Genomic DNA, 8,654 nt, shown 5'->3' on the forward strand with positions numbered 1-8,654 from the left:
TGCCGAGAAGTGACGAGACGTCAATCGCCGGCGATCCTGCCTACCTCGGTAACCCCGGCTCATCCGAACGAATGTAGGTTGAAGCCTGCACCGTGGGAAAGGAAGGAACGCCGACGTTTTGACGGTAACTCGCCCACCTCCTCTCTTCCAAACGACTGTAGGTAGAGGGGGGTGGGATAGTGAGCTACTTTTTCACATTTCGGTTAGCGGGAAGTGACACAAGGTACCCGACCGGTGTTCGCTTGCCTACCTTGGGAACTCCGGTTCATCCGAACGACTCTAGGATGAAACCTGCACCAAGGGAAAGCAAGCTAGCTCTCTCTTTTCTCTCCCGGTGACGGCGATGCCTTCTCCGGTTTGCGTTGCATCGTTTCTGAAGTTGACCCGTCCGCTCTGCTCACTTGGGGAACTCCGGCTCGACCGAACGACTCTAAGTCGAAGCCTGCACCGAAGGAAAGCAGCGGACGTGCCAGCCTCCGTGGCGAGACAACCTAAACCCGAAGGTTCCCTAGAACTTGGTACGGGTGTCCGTCGAAGCGTGCGTTCTCCGGAGCGCCGTCTTGAGTGGCTGCCTGTTGCCGTACAGGCACGGCTGTTCGCTGGGAGCTCCCAGCCTCCCAGGCAAGGAACAGAACCAGAACGCGGGCACGGTTCCAATCGAAGAAGTCGGTTCGCCGTTCCCGCGCGCAAACGAACGTCTCGAAGTTTCCAGCTTTAAAGAAAGTGGAACTACGTAGACCTGTAACCGAAGTAGTGGGAGTAGTATAATTATGTTTTCTGGAAAGCGGTGTGACCTTTCGTTCTTCAAGCGTGAGTGTTGCGTTGCCTAAGTTAGTGGCGAGCCGCTTTCCTCGCTTAAAACATGGCACTCTGCCTCGCGCGAGTGCCGCATACGCACAGTATGCACCGTACCCTGGTTGATCCTGCCAGTAGTCATATGCTCGTCTCAAAGCCTAAGCCATGCATGTCTCAGTACAGACTTTACCAAAGTGAAACCGCGAATGGCTCATTACATCAGTTATGGTTCCTTAGATCGTACGCATCCTACTTGGATACCTGTGGCAATTCCAGAGCTAATACATGCTCACGGTGTCTCCGGCCGGGCAACCGGACGGGGTGCCGTTACCATTCAAAAGACCAAACGGTCCGCTTCTGCGGGCCGACTCATTTGGTGACTCTAAGTAACCTCTAGGCAGATCGCACGGTCAAGCACCGGCGACGCATCTATCAAATGTCTGCCTCATCACACTGTGGATGGTGGGTTATTGGCCCACCATGGTGATTACGGGTAACGGGGAATCAGGGTTCGATTCCGGAGAGGGAGCCTGAGAAACGGCTACCACATCTATGGAAGGCAGCAGGCACGCAAATTACCCACTCCCGGCACGGGGAGGTAGTGACGAAAAATAACGATGCGGGACTCATCCGAGGCCCCGTAATCGGAATGGATCCACCCTAAACAGTTGGGTGAACCTATCGGAGTGCAAGTCTGGTGCCAGCAGACGCGGTAAGTCCAGCTCCGATAGCGTATACTAAAGTTGCTGCGGTTAAAAAGCTCGTAGTTGGATCTGGGTCTCGGGCGGTCGGTTCGCCGTCAGGCGTTCAACTGGCCGTACCGGACGTCTTCTCGGTTTCCCCGGTCTGCTCTTCACCGAGTGGACCGGGGGATTCCGGGACGTTTACTTTGAACAAATTAAAGTGCTCAAAGCAGGCTATTCGCCTGGATGCTCCTTGCATGGAATAATGGAACAGGACCTCGGTTCTCTCTGTTGGTTTTCGAACCAGAGGTAATGATTAAAAGGGATTGACGGGGGCTTGAGTATTGCGAGGGGAGAGGTGAAATTCTAGGATCCTCGCAAGACTACCTACAGCGAAAGCATTTGCCAAGAATGTCTTCATTAATCAAGAACGAAAGTTAGAGGTTCGAAGGCGATTAGATACCGCCCTAGTTCTAACCATAAACGATGCCATCCAGCGATGCGCAAGGTTCAAGAACACCGTGCGCGCAGCCCCCGGGAAACCTGAGATTTCGGGTTCCGGGGGGAGTATGGTTGCAAAGCTGAAACTTAAAGGAATTGACGGAAGGGCACCACAAGGCGTGGGACGTGCGGCTCAACTTGACTCAACACGGCAAACTTACCAGGCCCGGACACCGCAAGGATTGACAGATTGAGAGCTCTCTCGTGATTCGGTGGATGGTGGTGCATGGCCGATTTTAGTTGGTGGAGCGATTTGTCTGCTTGATTGCGATAACGAACGAGACTCCTGCCTATTAACTAGGCGTCGGGGTATGTGTTCCCCCGGCGCATCAAACCTCTTCTTAGAGGGACCGGTTGTCGCAAGCAGCAAGAGTGGGAGCTAAATCAGGTCAGTGATGCCCTTCGATGCCCTGGGCCGCACGCGCGTCACACTGAAGGAGACAACGCGTCTTCCCCTGCCGAGAGGTACGGGTAACCGCTGAACCTCCTTCGTGATAGGGACCGGGGATTGCAATTATTCCCCGCGAACGAGGAATGCCCAGTAAGCGCGAGTCATCAGCTCGCGTTGATCGAGTCCCTGCCCTTTGTGCACACCGCCCGTCGATGCATCCGATCGAGTGATACGGTGAGGCCTTTGGACCGGCGCCCTGCGGGGGTTCCACCTTCCGCAGGAACCGTCGGGAAGACGGCCGAACCTGGTCACTTAGAGGAAGCAAAAGTCGTAACAAGGTTTGGGTAGGAGAACCTGCCCAAGGATCATTACCGTACGGTATATCCGCTTCTTCACCTTGTCGTCCATCCGCGAGAGCGTCGAAGGGGGACTAAGACTCCCGGAGCCGGCGGATGGTACGTAGTTGTTTGTTGAAGGGTCAAGAATCGGTCCTCGGCCCCCAACGGGGGCATTCCCCCTCGCAGGGAATGCCTGGCTGAGCGGGTGTGCGGAGTAAGGCGATTCCCCCTTCGCTCCACTACGTTTGTTTCTAAGGAGGGCTCCTCCGGAGCCCTTCGCCGGAAGTTCAGACCCCGGTTTCGACCGGGGGAGAACTCCCTAACCGGCATAGGTGGCCAGCCGGGGCTTCCGGCAGGTGGCGGATCGCTGGACTTGGGGTTTTGTGGGTACCGCAATGTCGGTACCCCATCACCCAGCCGACCACTTGAAGCTTTGCTTCGTAGCAATGTACGTGACCGGCATTCGTGCCGGCCCGACTATGATTGGCTGATGGTGAATGAATGGTTGTCTTTTGCAGTTAGGTGTAACCTAGCTGTAGAGTAACTTAAAGAAAGCACGTGGAGAATGAAAAATTTGCCGGCAGACATGCCATGCATGTCCGTACGGCCGGCGCTTGCGTCGGCCAGACTGTAATTGGCCGGCACTTGCAAAAGTGCCGGCAGAGATGGCTGTCTTTTTCATTTAGGTTGTAGAGTAACTTAAAGAAAGCACGTGGAGAACGAAAAAAGTTGGCGGGAGACATGCCATGCATGTCCGTCCGGCCGGCGCTTGCGTCGGCCAGACTATAATTGCCCGGCACTTTCAAAGTTAACAGGGGTAGGTGAGACTCGACCTTTAAAGGTATCGCCCCGCTAAAACATGCACCCGAACCCCGTCTCGAGGCCTTGGAGACGGGGGGGTAGGTATCATCCGGGGAGGCTCGCGAGGGCGCTTCCCGATGAACAGACACATCATTCTGCCGAAGTGCGACCTGTCGCACTTCAGCAAACCACAAACAACCCCAGGCGGGGGATCACTTGGCTCGTGGGTCGATGAAGAACGCAGCTAGCTGCGAGTCAATTTGCGATCTGCAAAACAGAGAGCATCGACGGTTTCGAATGCACATTGCGGCCCGGGTCTTTACCTGGGTCGGTCCTGGTTGAGTGTCGGAAGTTTCTAAATGACGTGCTCTTGCGAGCACAGCGCGTGTAACAGCACGCCACGAAAGTCTCGCGGCCGCCTCTCTCAGCGAGGTAAGAGCGGTCGCGAGGTCGAATCCGAAACAGGATCGTTGGGAGTCGACCTTGAGGTCGTCTTCTCGGAGGACTCCATTCTAGTACAAGAAGTGGAAAGACCGGTCTACGGATCCGCGCGTGCGTGGAAGGGGCCTCGAAGGAGCGGGGTGATCCCGTATCCGTATCCCGGAAGCAGCTTTTCGAGCACCACTCGGAAGGTTAAATTTCCAAAGTTTGGAAAGAAGTGGGGTGGGAGAGCCGGCCGGACGACTCAGCTTCGTCCGGGCGGGTGCCTCTCGTTGAACGCAGGGTAAGTTTCCAAAAGTGGTGGAAGAGCCCGTCCGTTCGGTTCGCGCGGAAGGAGAGCTCGGTTAACTTTAGAGGTTTCCGCCGAAGCTCGATAGCCGCCTTACCGTCCGGATGGGAGGACCTGCGTTGGGCGACGAGGAAGATCCCTCGGACCTCCTAGGAAACCGCAAGTGAAAGTTAGCACCCGACCTCTACTCAGGGTTGACCACCCGCACGATTTAAGCATATCAATATGCGGAGGAAAAGAAAATAACAATGATTCCCTCGGTAGCCGCGAGCGAAAAGGGAGAAGCCCGCCACCCAAGCCTCCGGCACGGTCATCCGAGCCGGCGGGCGATTTGGTGGAAGGGAGCGTCCGTAAATCCCGCTCGGCGGGAGGTTCTAAGTGTAACTTGAAAGGACCAACATCCCACAGAGGGTGCTAGGCCCGTGCGAACCTCCGCCTTGCCGAGTCGGGCTGGGCGCCTTCCCAAGGATTCGGGATGCTCTGGAATGCATCCCTAAGTGGGAGGTAGATTCCTCCTAAGGCTAAATATCACCACGAGACCGATAGCGAACAAGTACCGCGAGGGAAAGTTGAAAAGAACTTTGAAGAGAGAGTTCAAGAGTACGTGAAACCGCCTGGGGGTCAAACGGATGGAGCTCGAGAGTTCGATGGGGGAAGGTGATTCAAGGGTTAAGGACCAAGTCTCCGGCCCCCGAGCGGGGTCGTCCCCTTCCTTAGGGACTTCCCGTCTGCGAGGGTGCGTCCGGGACGGTCCCCCTTCATTCCGCGCCCGGTAGGGCACCGCGGCTCGTTGGGATCCGTCCGAAGGGCCTGGGGTGGAGCTCTCCGGCTCGTCCGGAGAACCCCCGGTGACCCGGACGGAACCCGACGGCTCACGGGCAGGCCTGGGGATCCGCCGCCGTTTTTAGGCGGAAGGCGTAGAGGTCGCAGCTCGCTGCGGCGTGCCTGGCAGTGTCCCCCCGTCCCCCGCTCGTCCGGGGGGTTCGCGGGGGTCGTACTGTGAGCCCCGGGCCCGTGCGGTGTTCAACGAGTGGCCCATCCGACCCGTCTTGAAACACGGACCAAGGAGTCTAGCGCGTGGGCGAGTCTAAGGGAATCACTAAACCCGAAGGCGCAGTCAAAGCGACTGGGACGATCGAGGTGACCCGGAGTCGCTCAACGAAGGGCCCTCGCGCAGTCCCGGGGCGATCCCCCACCTCCGGGTGCGGGGATCGTACCTAAGAGCCCACTCGCTGGGACCCGAAAGATGGTGAACTATGCTCGGCCAGGACGAATCCAGGGGAAACCCTGGTGGAAGTCCGAACCGCCTCTGACGTGCAAATCGACCGTCTGAGCTAAGCATAGTGGCGAAAGGCCAATCGAACCGTCTAGTAGCTGGTTCCCTCCGAAGTGTCCCTCAGGACAGCTGGCGCTCGCAAGGGGGGTCCATCCCGGTAAAGCGAATGACCGGGGGCCTCGGGGCCGAAACGGCCTCGACCCACTCTCAAACTCTGAACGGGATGGAGGTCCCGCTTGCCCCTAGGGCGAAGCGGGGCCTTCTTTTCAGGACCCGAGTGCTCAGTGGGCCGCTCCTGGTAAGCAGGACTGGCGCTGTGGGATGAACCAAACGCCGGGTTAAGGCGCCTGAATCGACGCTGCTCAAACCATGAAAGGCGTCGGTTGCTCAAGACAGCAGGGCGGTGGCCATGGAAGTCGGCATCCGCTAAGGAGTGTGTAACGACTCACCTGCCGAAGCAACCGGCCCTGAAAATGGATGGCAATCGAGCGTCGTGCCTATACCCGGCCGCCGCCGCAATGCTCCATGCATAGGCAACTATGTAAGAATGACGCGGCGGTGAGTAGGAGGGCGCGGCGGTGAGCGTGGAAGGGTCTGGGCGCGAGCCTGCCTGGAGCCGCCGTCGTTGCAGATCTTGGTGGTAGTAGCAAATAATCTGATGAGACCTCGCTGAGGTCAGACGTGGAGAAGGGTTCCGCCTCAACAGCAGTTGCAGGCGGGTGAGCCGGTCCTTAGACCGCGGAGAACTCCCACCGATGCGTCGGGTCAGTTTCGCGTTACCGTTACCAACTTGTTTGTTGTAGTGGTTAGCGCGACGCGCCGGCGTCTCGGCCGCGGTCGAAAGGGAAGTGGGGTATCCAGCCCTCCGCCGCGTCTCGGGACCGGGAGTGCGTCGCGGGTTCCCTCGAAGTCCGTAAGTCCAGGTAACTGGTGGCACCAGGAGAATCCGTCGGGTCCCGGGGGCAGAGTTGTCTGTTCTGTCAGAGCGATCCCCTACGCTCCCCGGAATCTTCCCAGAAGGAGAAGGGGACACTGGGGAAAGCTAAGAGAACCGTAGTTGGGTGCGGTTTCCCCGGGTGCCCGTCGGACCTTGAAAATCTTGGTGGGAACAGCGCAGCAGAGTCCCGAGGCCTGGCCGTACCCGAATCCGCATCTGGCCTCCGAGGTAAAGAGCCTCTTGACGATAGACTAATGTGGGTAAGGGAAGTCGGCAATCTGGATCCGTACCTTCGGAACAAGGATTGGCTCTGGGGACCGGGGCCGGTCGGGGCCCGGGGGGCCACCGCGGGTTCGGTCCGGCGTGGGTCTTCGCGAGGGGCGGGCTCCTGCTCGTCCCGAGCGTGGACCGCGCGTCGGACTTCCGCGAGCGTCCCTGGGCTCTCTGAGGGGAACGCACCGAACCCCTTGCCCCCCTCGGGGGCGCCGGGGGGAACGTGCCTCCCCTCGAGTCGGCCGCCGACGAACGGTCGACTCAGAACCGGCACGGACCAGGGGAATCCGACTGTTTAATTAAAACAAAGCATCCCGACAGCCCGAGAGGGTGTTGACGGGATGTGATTTCTGCCCAGTGCTCTGAATGTCGCGCTGAAGAAATTCAGGGAAGCGCGGGTAAACGGCGGGAGTAACTATGACTCTCTTAAGGTAGCCAAATGCCTCGTCATCCAATTAGTGACGCGCATGAATGGATTAACGAGATTCCCTCTGTCCCTACCTACTGTCTAGCGAAACCACAGCCAAGGGAACGGGCTTGGAGAATGTCAGCGGGGAAAGAAGACCCTGTTGAGCTTGACTCTAGTCTGCCGCTGTCGGGAGACGTGACGAGGTGTAGCATAAGTGGGAGGGCTCCTTCGGGTGCCCGCCGGTGAAATACCACTACTCTCACGGTTTCCCGACTCACCCGGTTGGGCGGGACGCGGGCGTCGGGGCTCCGGCCTCGTCGCACGCCGTTCACGAACCAAGGCCCCACCGGCCGGCCGTGCCTCGCGTGCGGACCGGCCAAGGGGCCGACCCGATCCGGGGACAACGGCAGGCGGGGAGTTCGTCTGGGGCGGAACATCTGTCAAAGGATAACGCAGGTGTCCTAAGGGCGGCTCACCGAGGCCAGAAACCTCGGGTAGAGCGAAAGGGCAAAAGCCGCCCTGATCCGCACCCTCAGTACGGGTGGGACCCGGGAAACCGGGGCCTATCGATCCTCCCCGTCCGAAGGATCTTCGGCGGGAGGTGACAGAAAAGTTACCACAGGGATAACTGGCTCGTGGCCGCCAAGCGTTCATAGCGACGCGGCTTTTTGATCCTTCGATGTCGGCTCTTCTTACCGTGGGGACGCAGCGCTCCCCGAGCGTATGATTGTTCACCAACCAACAAGGAACGTGAGCTGGGTTTAGACCGTCGCGAGACAGGTTAGTTTTATCCTCCTGGCGTTTAGAACGCGGCCAAGGTAATCCCGGTCCGTACGAGAGGAACCCCAGGTTCGGACCAATGGTACCGCGCCGGTTCGATCGAACCTTGGTGCGAAGCTACGTCCGACGGCTGAAGCCTGAACGCCTCTAAGGCCGAAGCCGTGCCCGGAGCTGCGTGACCGTGGGTCCCTGCACTCTGAAAGGCAGAACCACCAACGCTGGACCCCCTTCGCAGGGGACCGGTAAGGCGGGGAGCCACCAACCACCTCCTCCTCTCGGGGGGGGGGTGAGGCTCCCCGCGAGTAGTGCCATCGAGACTCCGCCCACTTGCCCCACTGACCGAGGTCTTTGGGATTCTAGATGGGGATTCAAGGGGTAATCAAGCACTCGGAAGTTGGGACCCTGAACCACTCGTAGACGACTTGAGTATCTGGCGGGGCGTCGTGAGCGGTGAAGCCTCCGTACGGTGGCGACCCGTTGAAAGGCAGCCCTCGCTTGCAGGTTCGTGCTGTCGGCTGCACGGCACCTGAAACAACAACTCCTATTCTCTCTTTTAGGAGGTCCCTCCGGGACCTTCGCCGGGAGTCCAGACCCCAGTTTCGACCGGGGGAGGACACCCAAACCGGAAGCCGGCACCTTCACCGGGTGCTGGCAACCGGGGCTTCCGGCAGGTGGCGGATCGCCGGACTTGGGGGTTTCGACCCAGCCGACCAAACGAGAAAAAAAAAAAAAAAACACCT

The 8,654-nt window shown here is 58.9% G+C and overlaps 3 non-coding genes across 3 annotated transcripts; all 3 read left to right on the forward strand.

Moving 5' to 3' along the window:
- The first annotated feature begins 910 nt into the window (after positions 1 to 910).
- On the forward strand, positions 911 to 2,741 carry LOC145982710 (small subunit ribosomal RNA). Its single transcript, XR_014441135.1, has one exon. It is a non-coding gene; the product is annotated as a small subunit ribosomal RNA (ribosomal RNA).
- Positions 2,742 to 3,705: 964 nt separating this feature from the next.
- LOC145982709 (5.8S ribosomal RNA) lies at positions 3,706 to 3,857 on the forward strand. Its single transcript, XR_014441134.1, has one exon. It is a non-coding gene; the product is annotated as a 5.8S ribosomal RNA (ribosomal RNA).
- A 560-nt stretch (positions 3,858 to 4,417) lies between these two features.
- Positions 4,418 to 8,421, forward strand: LOC145982711 (large subunit ribosomal RNA). Its single transcript, XR_014441136.1, has one exon. It is a non-coding gene; the product is annotated as a large subunit ribosomal RNA (ribosomal RNA).
- The last annotated feature ends 233 nt before the right edge of the window (positions 8,422 to 8,654 follow it).

The sequence above is a fragment of the Lepisma saccharinum genome, unplaced genomic scaffold, assembly GCF_977018435.1.
Source record: "Lepisma saccharinum unplaced genomic scaffold, izLepSacc3.1 HAP1_SCAFFOLD_352, whole genome shotgun sequence".
Taxonomy (NCBI): Eukaryota; Metazoa; Arthropoda; class Insecta; order Zygentoma; family Lepismatidae; genus Lepisma; species Lepisma saccharinum.